Here is a 21,997-nt window from a genome sequence, read left to right on the forward strand (position 1 = left end):
AACATTTGAAAACAGGTTTTGTTTTTGTTTTTGGCTTATCTACCATGGTTTGACAATAGAGTATGGTATTTCTACTGTTTTTGACCATGTTAACTTTAGAAGGCCTCGCTGCAGATTGCTTTTTGTGCTATCCTTAGTGCTTCGAAGGGTTTTAATATAGACCTGAGCTACGTTGTAAGAATTGTTGGAAAAGCAAACACATTCCTGGCCATCACTATTTGGTTATTTACTGATTTACTTTAATATTTCACCTCAAGGATTTTAAGTTGCAATATTATCCAAATGGTATGCCACACCTTTTCAGGAGCAGGAAGGATTTCCTAGTGAAAATGTCGATCAGATCAGGAAGTAAATCGCTTGCTTCAGTGGGAGGGTATTTAATGCTGCCCTGGGCCTCTCCTGGGTGGAGCCGTATTGCCTCTCCTGGGTGGAGCCGTTTAATGGTCGTGATGGGCTGCTGACTGTGGCTGGCCACTGTGCTCTCCCACCTAGCCTGGCTCCATCCTAAGCCCACTGGATTAAGGATCTTATTTGGCCGATCTAGAGTTTCCCCAGGAAGCCCCTCCACCTGCTGGTGGCTCAGGATATGGGTTCTGGGTCAGTTTTGAATTGCCCTCAGCTTGAATAGAGTCCTAATAGCCCTCATTTGTTCTCTCTCCTCACCCTCTAGCTTCTGCCAAGGGCACAGAAAAATCGTGACATGAGAACGTGACATTATTTAAAGCGTACTGTGTGCCAGGCTCTGTGCGAGGTGCTTTAGACCCAGTTTTTCTTAGAAGGCTCATAAAAACCTAGGAGATGGATTCTATTATAATTTCCATTCGGTAGATGAGGCCACGGGTTCGGGAAAGGTATGTAATGAGTTATATAGCTAGTAAGGGCCAGTCTGGTTCTAAAACCTGCTCTTTTCTGTCACACTGTGTTGAGCCCTGCAAGTCCCACATTGTCCTAAATCCCTTAGATACTCCTATCGACCTTGGGCAGGGGTGGGGGTAGGGTGCGGAGGAGACAGAATAGACATCATACATATCTTAGGGCACCTGAGCCCAGGTCAGGACATCAGAGACTTGTGTTACTAAAAGTTTTCCTGGAGCTTGTTAGTGACCCAGACAAGGGTCACTGGTGGGTACGCAACAGCTCTGGTTCTCCCAGAGTTCTGGTATCCATAATGGCAAAAACAGGAAATCCCTTAGCTGGTCTAGACATTCGGTATGTGCTAAAAAATATTGTACCTTGGTCTACTCTAAGGTCAGGCAGATAAGGTTAAAATGCTGGGTTGCTTTGCTCCAGGTTGATGTCACCCCAACTCCAGGTGTCTGCCATGGTTATTTCATGCTCATCAAAACTGTCAATGGTGGTTTTCTCTCCCCTCCCCCCCCAAATGACTTAGACGTCATCATCAGAAACAAATGAAATGAATTACTTACAGTAGAGAAGAGAACACATCAGTGCCTATTGCAAATGGAGCTGGGACACAGAGGGTCTGGGGGCCGGCCCCTCACACTGATCCGCACTGAGCAAAGATGCCTACAGGGGCCCAAGCAGCCTGTCCCAACACAGGGGAGGTGGGAATCTGCTGCTCTTGTGGCCGCAGGTCTTCTTGCTCATCACTCGTATTCCTGATCAACATCAGGAGCCCCCGCTCCCCCGCCACCCCATCATGTCCTCTCTGGTCATCACCCTTTGTTTGGTGGCTCGGGGCAATGTCATCAACCAGCAGAAGAAGTCTACTGTGTCCACAATGGCCTTCGCAATTTCTTCTTCAATGGCTACCAGATGTCCAGTTCTTTCATGTCCTCCAAGGTAGATGTCCCACCACGTCTACCTCAAGTCTCACAGTTCTTCTGGGAATGGTTGGTCCTAGAAGAGGTAAGCATGAGGATAGTCTCTACCACACCTATTTACAAAAATGATTTGATGTAGGGAACTATAGAGAAGAAGATATAACAGAAGCAAAGATTTTTTTATATTGAGCATCTGAAAAGGAGAGTCAACAAAATCTAAGCTCTTCCAAAAGAGAATTGGGGGTGGGTTATACAACTTAAATTAAGGAAATGCTATCAAATATAGTGCTTCCGTGGTGTATCCTCTGCACTAGTCAATAGAGGTATCTGATGAAAAGTCAGATTTACCTGCTCCTAGTACCACTGAGGTGGATATTTCTTCTTTGGACAGCTTGGGAACCAACATGGCTACTCGGGGTCTGGAGCAATCTCCTAAACTCTCCCCTCATCTGAGCCTAAACCCCAGCACAGTCTAACCCCAGGCCCCTCCATGCAACACTGAGCTCCTTACAGTAAAGACAAGTCATTTTGATGATGTGTTAACAGTTCTGCTTCTCTGAAATAGCCGGAAGGTCAGCAATGCCCTAGAGGAAATGTGAAGGAAGAGAAGTTGTCTTAGATTCACATCGTTGCTGGGCATTTTTGTGCATACTCTCTTCCTTCCATGAAATCCTTGGAAGAAAACTGCTTTATTTTAAAATGTGACGTCCCATCTCAAGGTCTCTAGATATATCTTCTATTTCATTTTGGATAACCCCCACTTTGCCACATCTCAGGGCTAATGTAAAATAGCGATCTATAAACTATTAAGTGAGCAATTTTTATAATTTATTGTACCCTTAATTAAAGTTATGATATATCTAGGTATAACAAAGATGTAATATCCCTAACTAAAGTCCACAGAACCACTAAAAAAAAAAAAAAAAAAAAAACTTAACAAAGGAAGAAGTGACCTAAACTTGCTTCTATATGTTTGTCAAATTTAATTTAATAAGTGGTTTTGATATGACCCAGCAGTCCTATTTCTAGATTCATATACCCAAGAGCAATTTGTGCATATATCTGCCAAAAGAAGTTTACAAGAATGTTCATAGCAGCTTTATTCATAATAACCCCAAATTGGAAACAACCCATATGTCCATTAACAAAAGAATGGATAAATAAATTGTGCTATAGCCATTAATGGGACACTACTCGGCAATAAATATTACAAACTACTCATGTTCATAAAAACATAGCTGGACCTCACAGACATTATGCTGAGCAACAGAAGTCAGAAACAGATCGTAGGATGTCACATATATGATCTATAAGAACAGGTGTCTGGAGCATTTACCACCAGGTGGAGAGGCAGGGAGTTACTGGAAAGAGAACAACTCTCTGGAGACATGTGTGGAACATATGCTGTGTTTTAATCTGAGTGGCGGTTACCAAGGTGTACACATATTTCAACACCGAACATCACATTTCAGATTGGTACGCTTTATGCACCGTACTGAATATGCGCATATATATAATCTATATGTATATTATATATATAATATATATAATCTATATGTATATTATATATATAATATATATAATCTCTCAAAAAAAAAAGAAGAAGAGTAGTTTTGACATGCATTTCGTGCCTAGGAAAATTCCCCCAGTGACCTAACTTTTCCTTGTATTAAAAAACATCATTAGAAGTTGACCTGGGCAAAGCCAGTTCTCTCTGGGAATAAAGTGAGGATTGAACAACAACACATCAGGATCAGCTGGAAAAACCATTGAGTAAAATCACTGGGTTCTTCCTCTGACTGGCCCATCCCGAAGTCTCAACGTAGGGCTCATCCTGCCCTTTCTGCTTTCCGCTTTCACTTTATCCTGTTTGGGGCTTGTTACAAGCTGAATTCTGTTTCCAGAATTCCTGTGTTGAAGCCCTCACCCCCATAGTGACTGTATTTGGAGATAGAGTCTTTAAAGAGTTAATTAAGGTTAAATGAGGTCATTGGGGTGAGTGAGCCCTAATCCAATCCTACTGGTGTCTTTATAAGAGGAGATCAGGACCCAGACACAAACAGGAAGAAGGCCATGTGAAGATACAAGGAGAACATGGCCGTCTGCAAGCCAAGGAGCGAGGCCTCAGAAGAAACCAACCCTGCCGACACCTTGATCTCAAGTTTCTAACTTCTAACCTCCAAAACTGTGAGAAAATGAATTTCCACTGTCTAAGCCACCTAGTCTGCTGTACTTTGTGATGTCGGCCTGAGCTAACCAAGACAGGATCTTCTCCTGGTTGAAATAATCCACATTCCTGCTCTTGCTTCTGGCCAGCTGAGGCTGCTTCACCTTAGCAGGCTTAACTTTATCCTTAATCTGTGTCCAGACATTAGTTCCAGAAGCTATTTGGCATTCTGGACCCAGGACATACTATAAGAACAAACCACTGTCTGAAACAGGACAAAAAGAAAGGGCAGAGGGCAAAGTTCAATGAACTTAACAGTAACTCAAGCAACATTTCCATCTCTTGAGCTTCAAGCTTCTCCTAAAGAGGAGGAATTGTTCTGGCCTGATTTGGGGACTTTAGAAAAGAATAGAAATGAGAGATCAGGCAGATCAGGTCTAGAGCACTGAAGAGCTGTGTTCTGTTTTTGTTTTTGTTTTTGTTTTAATGTTAATATTGTTAAAACCATGAGACACTGACTTCTCCTCCCAGGAAGATGGAGTAGATGTAACATTCCCTACTCCTACTGCTAAGTGCATCTAGAAAGCCTGCACATTATGTATAAAACCATGAAAGGCAGAAAAAAAAGGGGGCAGATTGGCTAGAGACCTTGGGACCCATAGAATGACATAGTGGTGAGTTCCCGGGGTTTTCTTTTTGACTTCTGTGTGCCAGACTTGGAGCCGAAGAAGTGAGCAACCAGGAAACACCAGTGGGCGCAGACAAAAGAAAGCCCCCAACAAAAGCCTGTTCTCTCTGCCCGGAGGGCAAGGAAAGGGGCAGCCTAGTAAGACAGGTTACTAGAGACAATAACTATAATACTCCAGTCAAACACCACAGAAAAAACTGCAGCCCTTTCCATATCAGAAAAGGTCATGTAGGATGAAGGGACTTTCATCTTTGCAGGCTGTAGTGGGGTGTCCCCACCCTTATTTTCTCCCCTCTTCTTCACAAGGGCACTCTCAGAGCAAGCTGATCAGGGAGCTGAGATTTCACTCGGTAGTAACAGCATCACCCAGCAGCACAACGCACATTTTTTACAAGTGCCTACAGGACAGATGTGAAGGTAGACCATATCCTGGGCCATGAACAAAAAACTCAATGCATTTAAAATAATTGAAATCACGCAAGTGTATTCTCTAACCATAATGGTATCAGACTAGAAATCAATAACAGGAAAACAATAAGAAAATCTCTAAGCATGTGGAAACTAAATAAACGATGGGTTACTATGTCTTCTTAGAGAATTGGCCCTTTGATCATTATATAATCTCTTTATCTGTCTTTTGTAATTTGCTTTGAACTCTATCTGATATTAATACAGCCACTTCTACTTCCCTTGGATTCATGTTGGCATGATTTATCTTTTTTTTCATCTTTTTACTTCCAACCAGCTTATATTATTATATGTGAAGTGGGTTTCTTGCAGACCAGCATAGAATCCGGTCATGGTTTTTAGTACACTCTGCCAAGCTCTGTCTTTTAAATGGTGTGTTTAGACCACATATAAGGACTGACTGCTTTTCACATAAGACCAGGGACAAGGCAAGGAGGCCCACGCCCACTACTCTAATTCAACACAGCACTGCAAATTCTAGCCAGTAAAGTAAGACAAGAAAAGGAAATGAAAGAAAGATACATGGATCAGAAAAGAAGTAACAAAACTCTCTTTATTTATAGATGGCACGATTATATACATAGGAAATCCAAAAATCTACCAAAAAAACTCCTAGAACTAATTAGTGAGTTCAGCAAGGTCAGGGGATGCAAAAATAAACATACAAAAAACAATCGTATTTTTATACACTAACAATGAACACATGGACACTGAAATTAAAAATATAATACAGTTTACAATTGCTAAAAATAAAAATGAAATACTTAGATGTAAATATAAAAAAACTGTGCATAAGATCTGTATGCTGACAACTACCCATGGCGATGAGAGAAATCAAAAAGAATATAAATAAAGGGAGAAACATACCTTTTTCGTGGATTGGATTACTCAACATTGTAAAGACATCAATTCTCCCCAAATCGATATACAGGTTTAATGCAATTTCTATCAAAATCCCAGCAACACTTTTTTGTAGATCTAGACAAAATAGTTTTCCAAAATGTATACGAGAAGGCAAAGGAAGTAGAATAGCTTTAAAAAATTGAAAATGAAGAATAAAGTGGGAGGAATCGTTCTATATGATTTCAAGACTTACTATATAATAAGTAATATTATAAAATAAATAATCAAAACTATGTGATATCTGACAGAGAGACAGACACATGGATCAATGGAATAGACTGGAGAACCCAGAAACAGACTCACACGAATATGTCTACTGATTTTTGACAACGATGTAAAACAGTTCAGCAGAGTACAGGCAGCCATGTTCAACAAACGCTCCTGTAGCCATAGAGGTATATAGATTGACTACAAGTGAAGCTAGGTCTCAGTCTCACACCTTCTAAAACTGAACTCAAAATGGACTACAGACTTAAGTGTAAAAATCTTAAAAATTTTAGGAAAAACATAGCAAACCTTCACGATCTGGAAGTAGGCAACGACTTCTTAGATTTGATACCAACGGCACGGTCCAATAAAGGAAAACGGAAAATTTGGACTTTATTTTATACTGCAAAAGACCGCATTAAGAGGCTGAAAAGACAAGTTACGAATAGTCTGGAAATATTTGAAAATCGCATATCCAACGAAAGGCTTGTATCTAGAACATAAAGTACTCTCAAAATTCAACAATAAAAAATCTTATTAAAAAATGGGCAAATATATTTTACAGAGGATACAAACAGATGGGAAATAAGCACATGAAAAGATGTTCAGCATCTTTAGCCATCAGGGAAGTGCAAATTAGAACCATGGTGAGATATCACTGCATACCTACTAGAATAGCAAGAATGTAGAGAAACTGGATCACTCACACATTGTACGTAGGAATGTAAAATGGTAGGGCTACTTTGGACTAGTTTGCAGTTTCTTTTAAAAAATAAACCCGCAGCTTCTACACGACTTAGCAATCGCTCTCCTGAGCATTTATCCCAGAGAAATGAAACTATGTTCACACAAAAACCTGGCCATGGATTTTTATAGCAGCTTTACTCATAACAGCACAAAACTGAGAACGGCTTGTATGTCCTCCAGTGAGTGAATGGTTAAACACACTGCGATATAGTCTTATCATGATATACTTCTCGGCAACAAAAAGAAGTGAACTATTGATACACATAACAACAACCTAGTGAATCTCTAGAAAATTATGCTGAGTTAAAAAGCCAACCTTATATATAATTTCGTACATAACATTATTGAAATGACAATAATTTTAGAAATGGAGACTAGATTAATGGTTTGCAGTAGGTCAGGAGGGAGGGAAGTAAATTTGGCTCTAAAAGGACAGCATGAGGCATTTTTGCGAGGATGGGTGTGTTCCATATCTTGACTGTATCAGTATCAGTATTTGGATTGTGACATTGTACCCCAGTTTTGTAGAATGTAAACTGCGTAAAGGGCACATGGGATCTCTGCATTGCTTCTTATAACTGCACATGAATCTGTAGTTATTTTAAAATAAAGAAGGTTAATTTTAAAAACACACACACAAAATAGGAAAAGCTTAAGCAAACAGTACAAAGAGCATGATTTTTGTGATTCTGTTCATTTTACGAACAGTCTTTCTTAGAGTGTAGCTGGTCATAATTCAGTATGGGAGAAAAGAGATTAAAATTACTTTGGCAGAGTGTAATTGTTTTGCTAACATAAACTTGCTTCTCGCAGCGGTTGGCCCGTCAGTGAGAAGTGAAGTGCGGCCCTCTCAGGGCTCCTCCCAGCTGTGTGTTGGCTTCTCCTCGTAAACATGCAATGAAGCGGCTGATAAGGGTCCTGCTTCTCTGGGCCCCCGAGTCTCAGAAAGGAGGGAAGATCTAAAAAGACTCTCCATCGGTCAAACAGCAGGTCCATCTTTGCTTCTTTAAATGATGGAGGGAGTTCATCTTTTGACTTGTGCCCAGATTCATGGAGTCATCAGCAGACAGATGGGGCGGAGGTGAGCACAGGTGCAGAAGAGTTCCTTCTTTCTGCCCAGAGCACTGGGGAGGACGTGCAGCCCAGCAGGGGTGGAGCATCAGGAAGATACCACCTGCGGAAGGGTACAGGGAGTGACTGTCCAATGACCGTACACAAACCCTACTTCTGGGTTTTGGGGCCCAGTGTCTAAGGAAATGCTCATTACTTGCCCTGCAAGTAAGGCTATTGGTATGACCTTCCCCTCCTCCTCCCTACTCCAGACATTGCCAAGATGGAGGAGGTAGAGCAAAGGTCTAATAAAAGTGGGGAGAGATTCTATTATTGGAGCCTAATACCTGGCCTCTGGAGAACCAAAAACAGAAATAAATGAAGGACACCACAGTACCTCTTAAATTTTTCACCAACGCCCACCCCAGACATAAAGGGAGTACATACTCCTGGAAAATTCCTGGGGTGCAGCCTGAGGCAATCCACTACATGCTAAAAATTTCTTCAAGATTGCATGTTTGCATAGTACTCCATACCATATCTGTTTTAGCACTGTTAAAAAAAAAATGTGTTGAATTACTCACCATCGAGCACCTGACCTTTCAGAGAGATGGCCATAGCTTTGGGAGTAGAGGTCATGTCACACTGTAGCTGAGCGTCTGGGCTCTGGAACCAAGCTACCTGGATTCAAGTCTCGCTTCTGCCTCTTGCTAACTGGGTGACCTTGGCCAATTCCTAAACTTCCAGTGCCTCAATTTCTTCATTTCTGTAATGAGAATTACAGCAGCGCCTACTTCATAGCATTGTTGAGAGGATATAAAAGAGCTCACATGCAAGAAATACTTGGTACATATGCTCAATAAATGTTAGTTTCTATCCTTAGGAGTTACTGTCTAACATTTTACTCCAGTACATAGATCCCACTTGAAAAGCACTTGGTAACACAGCAGAGATAACTTGCAAGGTTAAAACCTGGAAATTTTTCTCCTATTTCAGGATAGTGAATTTAGAGAAATAACGATATGTTTTTGCTGTGCTGGCGAGAATGTTTGGACATAGACTTGTATTACGGTCACTTCGAAGCGAGAGTTCTGAATCCAAGCAGTAATAAAACCTGTCTCCCTTCTGTCACCAAACTGGGAAAGGATTTGTGCTCCAGGAAACACTGAATAATATAAACGAGACGCCTCAGAGTTTGGGCCATGCCGTTTTGTGCGTCAACGCCCCGCATAATCCTCCCTTTTAATAAATGGAGAAACACTACATTTCAACAATGGTGACACTATCCATGTCCTCCATGGAGGCCCCTTTGCGGGCTGCATTCGGGAAGTCTGAAAGGCCGTGGAGAATGGTAACCGGGTCAGATGGGAGCCTTCCGCGGCGGGCTCTTAGTTGGAATGTGGCGCACCGAGAACCTTCTGAAGCTCGCCCAAGTTAAACACAGGATTTGTCACACGCATGGCAATGACATAAAACTGGTGTGTACGATGGTGCCCCCGGCTTTGCCGAAGTGCGAGACTCTAGCCCCACCCTCTGAGTTAGGGCCCGAGAGGTCCGTCCTGGGGGCGCGAGCTGCTCTAGCGAGTTACCTTTTCCTCAGACATCTTTAGAAGCCAGAATCCTTTGTTGTACGCAAGCAACAGTCACCAGCTGTTTTCTGTTTCCGAGGAAGGAAATAAAATGGATCGAACAGCACAGACAGGGTTTAGCTTAGATAAAAGAGAAAACGTCCTGTCAGTGAGAATTTTTAAGGAGTCAGGAAGAACAGTGTAAAGAAGCAAAAAACCTTGTTCTCTGAACATCAATTTAAAAAAAAAAAAAAAAAACTCAGTGTGGACTGAAGGGGGAGAAATCTCTCTCTCAATCAGTAATTGGCAGCCAATATTCCCCCCAAAAAAAGTTCCTATTTACCCATGCCTTATTTTCTGAAATACTGCTGGAGAGTAAAAAATGTAACACACACTCCTATAATATTAGCTAATGCCCTTGTCTTTTAAAATGATTACATATATCAGCCATTTCTATCAGTGCGAATTACCAGAATTAGATAGCTTCCTAAAACCCAACCACGAGGGTGGAAGGTTTAGCAAACTCGGGAAGAAAGGCCTAGCTACATCCTGGACTACAAGCTGAGGAGGGCCCTGCATGCCAGAAAGAAGGGGAGCCGACGAAGTCCAAGAGGAGAACCCTAAATCACTCATCATCTTCTAAACAGCTTTATTGAAGTTTCCATCAACCCATGCGACTGCCGAGGAATGCTGAACGGCCTCCCCTGCCCACCCCTAGCTTGACGTTAACATTTCCCAATGTGGGAATTAGGAGATTGTCACGATTCTTTCTAGCGTTATCATTTTCTGATCCCAGGACGCTTCTATTTCTTAAAGAGCCACACGCTCAGAGAGTCCCAAAGGGCAGGAACTCTGACACGGATAAGGACAAAACGGAATCATTAAGGAATACATAGTATTAAACAACCATAGGAGTCAGGCTTTCATTAGGAAAATAAAGAGATTGTCTATAGTTTAATAAAAATAGCTGACATATAGGGAGGATTTAACATGTGCCGGGAAAACATGTCACGTGTTTTTTCTATGCTCTCTCACTTAGTCCTCGCGAGAATGCTTGGCATTATCCCCATTCTAGATGTTACGCCGAGAGGTCAGAAATCATTCAGTCACCAGCTGGGAGGTGGAAGAGCTGCATATGCGATCTCTCTATTCTCTTTTTTTTGAGTCCCTTCTCTCTTGGCTTTCCAATGCTCTTTGGGGTGAGACTGGATATGTCATGATCGAGAGGTATTAAAGGAACCCCAGGAGAGAGATCAAGGAGTGACTGGCTTAGGTCGGCCCCTTTCTGGGAATCAGAGGAGAAGGCTCTGTCCTCCGCCTTTCGGTCACCTTCCCCTCTGGCAGTAGAAGGAGTTAGATCCAAAGGGAAACACTTGCTGCCCCTTCTCTCTCCCATGCCCACCACAGACCACGCCTCCCCCCACCCCCCACCCCGCCACCCCGCCGCTCACTGAACCAGAATTAAGCCTCAAACTGCTCGTCAAAAGAATCCTGGAACTGACCATCAAAAATGAAACCTTTTTGCTATTCCTGACCTGACCCACGGGCCTGCATTGTTTTAGGACATCTCAAACCCACTTACAACTCAGACAGAACATTCCACATAACAGAACTGCTTAATCGCCAAATCACAAGGACAGCGAAGGTGGGACCAGCTGGTCACACACAACTCTGGAGCCTCTCCGATCCTTAGTGCATCCCCTGATAATGCTCAGAATCCTTTTTTCAAAAAGCTGCCTGCCGCCCCCGCCCCCCCCCACCTTGCTGCTTGGGCCAATTAATGACAGAGTAGGAAAACCGCTTCGTAAAGGGAAGAGGATGCAGGCGACCGAGCCGAGGATCTTGGGTGCTGCTCTCAACCCACGCTGGGATGGTGAGCAGGTCTCGTCACCAGCCAGAAGCAGAATATCTGGGACCTGACTCCAAGGAACTTTCCCAACTTTTCAAACACCGTGTTTCCCTTTTTAAAGACACTCCATTCCAGGGAAACCAAGCTGGGATTTCCAGCCTACTCTTTTGCTCTATTCTTACCTCCCTAGCTCAAGAAGGAAAAGAAGTCTGAAGAGCCTAAAAGCCCGCCCACGGGAAATGTTTGCAGAACAAGTTTGCAGAAGCGATTCTGGACATCGAAGAGGAAATGTTTCTGAAGAATGAGGAGTCTAGAGGGAGAGAATGCCAAAGACAGAAAAAGGGCTTAGCAACCACCCTTGGTCACAGTGGAATAGAACAGAATTCTCTCTCTCTCTCTTTCTGGAAGAAAACTCAAGGGTCCAGGAAGCCGGTGGTATTTCTTAGGTGGACAAAGCAGAACAGTTGTGTTCATTGCTTTGCCTTTCAAATATTTCCCCTCAAGGAAAGATATTAATAAAGCAGCTGGGGGTAGGTTTTGAGGGTTTTTTTTTTTTTTGTCTTTTTGTTTTTTAAAGTGGCTAGCTAGCTGTGTGTGCTGCACATGGGAATTTAACTCCAAGTTCACCTTCTCACATGAATCCCATAATGGTAACAACCTAGCTTTTCAAGAAAAGAAATTTCTTCATCCCTAGGATATGAATTAAATAAAACTGCAGGAAAAAAAGAAGATGATGTGGAAAGATGAGGAAAATGAGAAAGAAAGAAAGAAAGAAAGAAAGAAAGAAAGAAAGAAAGAAAGAAAGAAAGAAAGAAAGAAAGAAAGAACGGACATGAGTAGGAACCAAAAAAAAGGCCAAGAAAGGTCATGAAGGAGGAAGCAAGAGCAGGATTATGGAGGATGTCTGACCACCAGAATCCTTGCTTTTTTTCTCCCTTTCCCATTTGGCAAGGTCGAATCTAAGAGAGTTTGGTGAATAAAATGGTCAAACTACTGTTTTAAGTACTAAACGGGACTCGGCGTTCCATTAGCATCTTCCGTATTCAAGCACCCATTTGCTGACACAGTCCACACTTTCTGCCATGATAACTCGGAGAGACAGGAAAAGGACGGATCGCTGGAGGAATCACAGGAGTTGCCGCTGGGCTCCCTCCTGCCTGGCTGTTGGAAGTCGGTGATGAGATGAACTACCTAGAATTTACAGGGGGACTCAGAGAGAAAGGCACTCAAAAAGGAACGACCCTCTGGGCCTCGCGGGTAGGGTTCCAGTTTGAAGTCCTGCATTTTCAGATGAGTCGCTTGCACAAGTAGCCTAACTATTCATCAGGCAGCTTAATGGGTGTATAATTCATTAGAAGCAGAAAGCCAGCAAAGAGGGTCTTAACATGATCTGGGGGCCTCAAGGATGTAAAAAGGCTCAGTCACGCCTAGCTCTTGAGCGGAAGAAGGGACAGACTGGGGATTCCGAGGAAAAGAGAGAACACCGACAGTTTCTGAAGTTTATACAGGGGCGTTTACATCCTACATATATACGAAGATATTGGACAAAGATGTTGAGTTCTCCCCCTGCGAATCTTAACCTGTGTAAAACAAACAATTAATGAGAAGGAAAACCTGCCCAAAATTTCCTGTTGACCAGCTTGTTAAAGAAACAACTATAAATTTTATAGCTGTGCACCAACAAACTGATAGTCTTGGAAAGGTAATTAAAAGACCCACAATAAAGGGGGAGAGAAGGAAGACGCTCTAAATAAACAGCCATGTTTCCAACAAACAAGTACGCAAACAAAATAGACCACGCCAAAGACACTGGAGAAACAGAGGAGGAAGCTAAACAATGGCTTTATTGATTTAAGACATGTGGATCTCGTTAGGAAAGCCGAATGCATAAAAATGGGTTGTGATATCTGAAACAGGCAAGGAGTAAAATTAGGTCACAGAGCTCCTCGGACAAAAGGAATGATGAATCTTTATTAGGTAATTGGACTCAGAGGTAGGAGGGGAAAAAATAAAATAACTCTTTTCCTCCCCAACCCCCTTTCTTCAGATAGTTTTTAAGCCTTCAAAGGTAAATCTACATGTCGGACTGACATGGCAGATCCCAAGGCCCCAGTATGACACAGCATCTGCTCTGCCAAAACACCCCTGGGCCAGAAACTGGAGATTCCCAGGAAAGGCACTCCCGCCGATATGGAAATAAATAATGCTGAGATCAAAGCAATGCATGTAAGATGTCCCAGCGGCCCCAACGCAAAGCTTCGGCTGAATTAGAAAGTAATAAAGTAGCAGCAATAATATTTTTTCACCCGGATAGATCTTTTTCTCTTAAGAGCCCATTCCCCTAGCTAGCTTATATAAAGTCAATATGCTATTCATATGGGAGCCTCATTTTCATAATAATGGACACAGAAGCAAGAATCACTGAATCTCGTTTTTTCAAATGAGAACATTTATGCTTCAACAAATACATAGAACATGTGACCGGTAGGCATGGCATTTTGAACCAAGGAAAATGAAAGAGTCTCGTAAACACTTAGATCTTTCTGTCCCCCTTCCCTCTCTGCATTCCTTTTTCTCACTTTTATCTTGTGACTAGCCTCTTCCTGCTTCTCACCTGGAACTAGGATCCCATAAACTAGCCCTTCCCTGACGCTCTTGCACACCTGCTGTTCCCAGGCTCCCGGTTTCCTGGGACCAGCCCCAGCATGAGCTCCTCGCATCAACCAACCCAAGAAGGAGTTGGTCCTAGCGTGTGGTTTTGTTCCTACCTAATAATACTTAACCCTTAAATGATGTCCTTAGATACATTTCAACACATAGCGTTGTAAATTGAGCCAAATAACTATGGACAAACTTACTGATCCAAAAAACATAATAGCCTTTTATATCTTAGAGGAGTATGTAAGTTTTTGGAGCAAGGTTTCCATCCTGCTAAACCCTTTGAAACTATGCAGATAAATTAACACTTCGCTGGCATATCTCCAAGGATTTAAGACCAAACAAGGGAAGTAAGGACAGCAACTTCCATGCAAGGCTGGTTTGTGGCACAAGGGAGGGATAGAGGCCTGGGGTTGTGGAAGGGCTCTCCCCTAGGTGAAGGAATTGGGGAACGACACACAAAATAGTGCCATTGTCCGTGTTTTGAAGGGTCAGACTTCAATGAGTAGGTCAGGGAGGATGAGGGCAGATAAAACGTTTGAGCAAAGCGGGGCGAGACCTAACAGGAGCTTGTTCCTGAGGCAGCCCTCAGGGATGTGCCAGCGACAGAGGCCTCAACGCCGCCGGAGTGTCAGGCTTCCACCTCACAACCTCCCTGCCAATAAGCACCATCCAGGCTGCCACTCACTGGAGTCCTAGTGGAGGTTGTAGAGAGAAACATGTGGGAAAAGAAAGGGCTAGAAAAATCGGGTTGTAATTCCATGTGGCGGGTCCCAAACACCAAGCCAAGGAGTTTGAATCTAACTCCAAGGGCATTAGGGAGCCTCGGAAAGCACATAACCTCTTCAGGCTCACATACGTGCAAGTCTGTGTGGGTAAGGAACATGTGTGTGCCTAGTGTGACTGTGAAGTTGTGTGTGAGAGCATATGTGTAGTCATGAGTCTGTGTGTGTGTGTCTGTGGGAGTTTGTGGATATGGATCTTGTGTGTACAAGTGTATGTATATATACACCTGTGTGGTATGTGCATATGTCTAGATGTGTGGGGGTGGGGGAGTCACAAGTCTGAGTGTACGTGTTAATGTATGAGTATGGATGTATGTGTGTATTAGTATGGGAGTGTGTGAATGGGGTGGGGGTGAGTCGGTGACAGCAATAGGCGCGTCAGAATGGGGTGGGGGTGGCGAGGTGCTGAACTTCACGCAGTGGCCCTTTGATAGGCTCAGATATGAGACAATAGTTGCACCTGACTCTGGACACAGCCCAGGCTTGGGCTGGAGGCTGCCAACCCAAGGGCCTCTGCCGCCCTGGCCAGGAGCCAGCCCGGGCAGTGATCCTGTCCAGCGCCTCCTGTCGTCAGCGAAGGCTAATGACCATCACAACAGATCGATGCCCTACCCCCCTGTGTTTCCTCCCGTTAGGAAATGCGAGTCTTCCTTCCTTGTCCTTTTTTCCTTCCCATGCCCTATTTTTCTTAATTTTATGTTCGTACACATAGATAATTTTGAAAACATCAGGCACAAGAAAGTGATATTATAGAACCCTTAAGGGGTTTTATTTGGGTTCTGTTCTTCAACCTGTTGCTTGTTAGCAATGTGACCTTGGACAAGTTATGTAACTCGCTTTCTCATTCTGCAGCTGTTTGGGAATGTCTAATATATACCCAGCACTGTGCATCTTGCTGGGGTGATTTTAGGAACAAAGCAGGGGAGGAACTTACTGTCTGGCGGGGGAGCTAGACGTTAAAACAAACCATACAACTCTGTAATTGTACATGAGAAAAGTTCGGAACCAAATGGACAGGGTGCTCTGAGAGAGTGTATTTGAGGATTTATCGTCCTCTGGGGAAACTGGAAGAAGAGTCCATGTCTGTTGATTGGGGGTGTGGACACTGAGCAGCAGGATTGTTGTGAAGATTAAACGTTATCGTCTGCATAACATGGTGCCCGATAAAACAGAGGTTGTTATATCATGGTGGAGGCAGAATGTTCAAGAATGTCCCTCTTGCTTGGGTTATGGGCAGAGGAGGGAGGGCATTGGATGCCACTGGCTTCTCCCTTGAACAGAAGGGAGGCTGACCTCCCAGTAAGGCTGTCCGACAAGGCCAGGGAGGGCGCCAGGCTGTGGCACACTGGAGAACATAGCGGCCGCAGGGCATCACCAAGCCACCTAAGGGCTAGAGCGCTGAGCAGGGAGAACCAATCGCAGAGCCAAACCACGAGACACACCAAGATTTCAGAAGCGTTGCAGGTGGGTCGTGTGCTCTCGCGCAGGGAGGGACCTGCCCAGCCAGGGTCTCCTGACGTCCTGCCAGACCTCTGCTCAGGGCTCCATTGTCCGCCGTACATGGCACCATCTCGAAGCCCAGTGGGTGAAATGTGCATGACGGAATCTGATCCACACATACTTTTTCAAATAATAAACAGCTCTCGGTTCAATCCTCAACTCCTTCTGAAATGTTACAAGAAGTTGAACACAATTTTTTCCATTGTCCAGCAACTCCTAGTGACAAGCAATCACTCTGTGTTCACTGAATCATTGGCCAGTTAAAGAAAATCCTGGTAGGTGTTTTTTTATTGGGGGAGGGAGGTGCTGTGCGGGTTGGGGAGAATGAGCGTTTACATTTTTTGCTGTGGTAAATAAAATATACATAACATAAATTTAACATTTTAAGCATTTTGAAGGCACAGTTCAGTGGCATTGAGCACATTCACACTGCTCTGCGACCATCACCACCATCCATCTCCAGAACTCTCTTCATCTTGCAAAACTGAAACTGCACCCATGAAACGACAACTCCCCATTCTCCCCTCCCCCACGCTCCCGCACCCACCCTTCTAATTCCCACCTCTACGAGTTTGATTATTCACATAAATGGAATCATACAGTATCTGTGTCTGGCTTACTTAGTAAACAGTCTTATTGGTTTTTAGAAGTTAATGCAGCTTCCACATGTGTATGAGTCTGGGAAACAGGTTAAATATGGAGCACATCTAACCAGAGAGTTTTCATAGCGAGCATGAGGAGAGTAGACGGCTGAGGCAGACGGCCCGGGTTCAGCATCACGAGCTGTGTGATTTGAGGCAAGTCATTTAAACTCTCTGTGCCTGGATTCCCTCATGTGTAAAATGGAAATAATGACAGTGCATATCATTGGGACTACTGTGAGGACCAAGTAAGTTCATATATGTAGTACCCAACAATGCCTGGTACATAGTCTACACTGGACGGATATTAATATAATATAAAATAAAGGACATACATGAACACATGTCTAAATGTAAAGCTATAAAGTTTGTATTCTCAGAAAACGCTTAAATATTTTAAACTGATTTTTATGAAGAAAGCAAAAATATCTACTCTAAAAATATATACCTTAAACTCATTTGGAAATTAAACATGAATTTTCTCTTCGAGACATAGAAAGAAAACTGTGTTAAGTACAGCAACCCTCAATCTTAAGAAAAGATGAGATTCTGGAAAGGTCTACAAAAAAAAAAAAAAAATATGCCCCAAACCTCCACCTGACCAACATCACAAACAGAAGGGTGAATAAAGCAGGTCCCATTCCAGAAGTGAAAAGTAAAACTTAAAATACTGGGTGATGAAACAAAATATCTTGATATTGCAAATGTTTAGAGGTTGAGATTTAGAGGTATTATAAGCAGTATAATATCTGCAGACTCTCAAAGAGATTTTTTTTTAAATCTCAATTATTGTATAGTTATGAAAGAAAATTTCCCATTATTGAACAAAGAGATGGTTGTTAATCTTGGAAAAGCTCATATTATGATTTCTAAAAAGCCAAGAGGACTATGTTGAGTGTAGATTTCACAAACGGAATTCCTTGTCCACATATTACCGTTCTCCTTCCAGTTTTCTTTTTCTCATCAGGGGTCATCGCTGCCACGCCGCCGCGGCTTAACTTTGCAGATACGTCTTCCAGAGTCCTGTCTTCTGTCCCACGCCTTCTGCAGGAAAGCCATGCTGCCTCCCTCATGGGGCCTGGCGGCGGTGTTCCCACGCTACCGCCACGCGAGATTTGCATGGTCTCCTCATCCGGTCACAGACTGGCTTCTTTTTTTCCACCTCTTTTATAAATTTGACACACAATTAGCTTTGGGATAGACCAAAATCAAAAGAGCCTCATACAGTTTACTGGGGAACCGCCGAGAGGGCCGTCTGAGGTAGGCCACGGGCTTAAGAGAGGGACAGCCACAGGTCAAGTCTCTGCTCCCACACAGAGCCCGAAATCAAGTGGTTCTTCACTTACGGCAGCCCTGTAAGGACAAATCATTCCATGGCTTTGACCTCACAGAGGCCATTTCAGAAATGAAGCTTTCTTTTTAGAGAGAATACTTGTCATTCTCTCGTATCTTGGCCCTTTTTGTGCATTGTTGGCCCAAGTAGAATCTGTTGTCTTAAAGGATTTTTCTGAAATATTTACACAAGGAGCACATGGAATGTACCCTGTCAAGTAGAGCCCAGGTTTTCACTATTTACTGAAGCCCTTTGTTTCGGGTGTCAAATATCTCATGCCTCACCCAAACACTTTATTTGCCAATAAAGGTTCAAGACTCAGCTGCAGGGGAGAGAAAGGGGAACCAGTGGAAATTAGCAGAATCCAGTAAAAGGGGAAATATTTTATTAATTTTATTTTTAAAAGCAGGTTTTCGAGAGTACTAGAAAATTCCCCTAAAGTTGTTTCATTTGAAAGAAAACACAGTATGTGTCAGTGTATGAAAACAGGAAAAGGGTGAGAGAGTAGCTGTTGTCTGATCATCTCAACCAAGGGGAAATTTATCTGAGGTAAACAGTTCTCAGAAATAGCAATCGCTTTATGATTTGATTCTAAATGGTCATGGTATCCTCTGGGTCCAGCCTAGACGAGCAGTCCACACTGTTGAAAGCCAGTGTAAGTCAGTGGACAAACTTAGGATGTGAAAGAATTTACTTGGGACCCAAAGTAGTGATGACTTAACTATCAGAAAGTATCAGAGACAATAATATCTAGTTTGTAGGAATCACAAAGTCAAAATGAGACAGAATTAAATACCTGACAATAATAGCACAGAAATTGATGGGGAAGTAATTGTAGGAAAAACATGTGAACATACTTGGTTTATTTAAAAAGATAAAATATTAACAATAGACTTGTTAATTAGATATTCATTATAAAATTTCTAAGGGAGCCTCTAAAAGCCTCAAGATAGAATGTATAACTTCCACGCTGGTAAAAAGGAAAAAAGCAATCCAGAAAAGGAAATTTACTTAACAAATTAATATAACCATTATATTCTTTGTATTGAAAAATAAAAATTGCTGAACTAAGTATTCAATTTAGGAGGTAAACTATGAAAAACACAAAATCCACCCAAAAAGAGTAGAAAAAAGAAATAATATAGACAAGAGCAGAAATTAACAAATAAGAAAAATAAAAACAATAAAGAGAATCAAGATGACAAAAGTTGGATCTTTCAAAAGACTAATAAATGAATATATTATTAGCAAAATTGATCAAGATAGAAGATAAAAGGTATAAATATACAATATTAAGACTGAAAGAAGAAAAAGGACCAAGCCACAGATGTAGTGAGATTATAAAGATAAAAAATGGATATAATGAAGTTTATAAAAATAAATTGAAACTTAGATGAAATGGATCATTCTTAGAAAAACATAAATTACCAAAAATAACCAGTAATAGAAAATGTGCATGTTTAATAACTACAAATCAAGTTAAATCGGTGGTTTAAATCTTCCCATAATAAAACTCTAGGTGAGTTCTCCCCAAATACAGGAACAGATAGTTTCAATCTTGCCAAACTCAGAGAGCAGAAAAAGAGGAAACATTATATCAACATACTTTATACGTTTAGTATGATTCTTTTACCAAAACAAACAAACAAAAAAAAACAACTCCTCACACATAAAAATAGAGTAAAAAATTGTGAACACAATTTTGCTTAACTGAATTCTGCATAATATATATTATATTATAATCAGGTTTATTTTAGGAATGCAAAGTCAGTTCAACCTCAGAAAATCTATAAATATAATTGACACAACAGATTAAAGGGAAGAAGGGATATGATCATCTAAATAGATTCAGAAAAATCATTCATGAAATTCAATATGCAGCAGATAAGGAATAAAAGAGGATCTCCTTAATCTAAAGTGCCCGTGAATAATGACAGTAAATATTTTATGTAACATTGAGATGTTACGACGTACTTCCCTTGAAATCAGGAACAATTCAAGGACATCTATCCTCACCTCTATTCAATATTGTTCTAGAGGTCCTAGTTATCCTAGTTAAGTAAGAAACAAATAAAAGATTATAAGAATTCAAAAGGAAGAAACAAAATTATGAGTATATGCAGATCAGATGACTGCATAAAACAACTGAAAAAAAGCTATAAATTATTACATCAGAGCTTCTAGCAAGGTTACTAAATATAATGCCAATTTGTAAGAGTAAATTGTACCCTTTATACCAATAACAAACATTTAGAGTTTAAATTTTTTTAATGATACCACTTACAATATCAAGTATAGAATAGAATACTTAGTAATAAATCCAAAAAAGATATGCAATACCTTTCTGCAAACAAAAATCTATAAATGTGTATTAATAGACATTTAAAAATATCTAAATAAATGGAGGGACATACTAACTTCATAAATCAGAAGGCTCAATTTTGCAAAGATGCCAGTTCTTACAAAATTGATTTATGGATTTAATGAAATTGCAATCACAATCTCCAAAACATTTTTCTTGGACGTTAACAAATTAATTCTAATATTTATATTAAAGGTCAAATTGCTTATTGTAGCCAAAACATTCTTAAACAAAATAAAGAAGGTAGGGGACTTTCTCAACGAGATAGCGAGGTTTATTTAGAGGTAAAAGGTCATGATTTATTTACCTTACATTTAAATGTTTCAAGAGAGAAAGAAAAAAGACAGTGAGAGAGCATGCAAAAAGAAATGGAGGTAAAATGTAAAAAATATGTGAGTCTAGGTACAGTGTATATTGGGGTTCTTTGTACTGTTTTTGTCTCTTCAACTAAATAAGTGTGAAGCTATTTCAAAATAAAAAGATTTTTTTCTTACAAAAAACTTTTAGAAGAAAATGTAAGAGACAATCTTTATCACCTCAGGGGTTGGAAGCCATTCTTAAAAATAATTCAAAGTTTAAAAAAAACGTAAATAAAAATATTGACAAAATAAATTCAATTATAATAATTTACATTCATTTAAAGTCTCCATAAAGAGACTGAAAAATACATGCCATCAACTGAGAGAAGATATTTGCCACACACTAAAGGACTGCAGTCAAAAAAAGTATATTCATATATCTTACTATGTGTTAAGCCCTGTTCAAAACATAATAAACAACCCGATGGAAAAATAGGCAAAATAATAATCATAATGAACATGTATTTTACAAAAGAAGGAAATGAAGTATTAACGAACATTCAAAGATGCTCAACTCATTTGTAATTAAAAAATGCAAAATAAAACCCAATGAGACAATTTCAGACCCACGTGATTGACAAATATTAAAAATCCTGACAAGTTCGAGTTCGTAAAGATGTGGAGCAACAGGCTATCTCATATCCTGCAGTGCAGTATGAGTCTGGATGCCTTTCAGCATCACCTGTTAGAGCTGACGCATCACAATTTTACTTCTAGATACTTTAGACACTACTACATGTACACCAGGAGGCAAGTACAAGATTATTTATAATTGCAGTGTTTGCCATGCGTTAAAAGACTAAAAGAAACCTGAAATTCTCATCAACGGTGAAATGAATAAATAAAATATGACACATTCATAGAATGGAATGGCAAATAGCTACATACAGCAGCATAAATGATCCTCAATCATGCTGAGGGAGAAAAA

General features: G+C 41.2%; 1 long non-coding RNA gene across 1 annotated transcript; it reads right to left on the reverse strand.

The window, feature by feature from the left end:
- Positions 1-6,316: 6,316 nt before the first annotated feature.
- On the reverse strand, positions 6,317-9,677 carry LOC107518463. Its single transcript, XR_001598860.2, has 3 exons — positions 9,604-9,677; positions 8,599-8,780; positions 6,317-8,138 (listed from the first exon to the last, which is right to left on the reverse strand). It is a non-coding gene; the product is annotated as an uncharacterized LOC107518463 (long non-coding RNA).
- Between the last annotated feature and the right edge of the window lie 12,320 nt (positions 9,678-21,997).

This window comes from Rousettus aegyptiacus, unplaced genomic scaffold (assembly GCF_014176215.1).
Source record: "Rousettus aegyptiacus isolate mRouAeg1 unplaced genomic scaffold, mRouAeg1.p scaffold_m13_p_1, whole genome shotgun sequence".
Classification (NCBI taxonomy): Eukaryota; Metazoa; Chordata; class Mammalia; order Chiroptera; family Pteropodidae; genus Rousettus; species Rousettus aegyptiacus.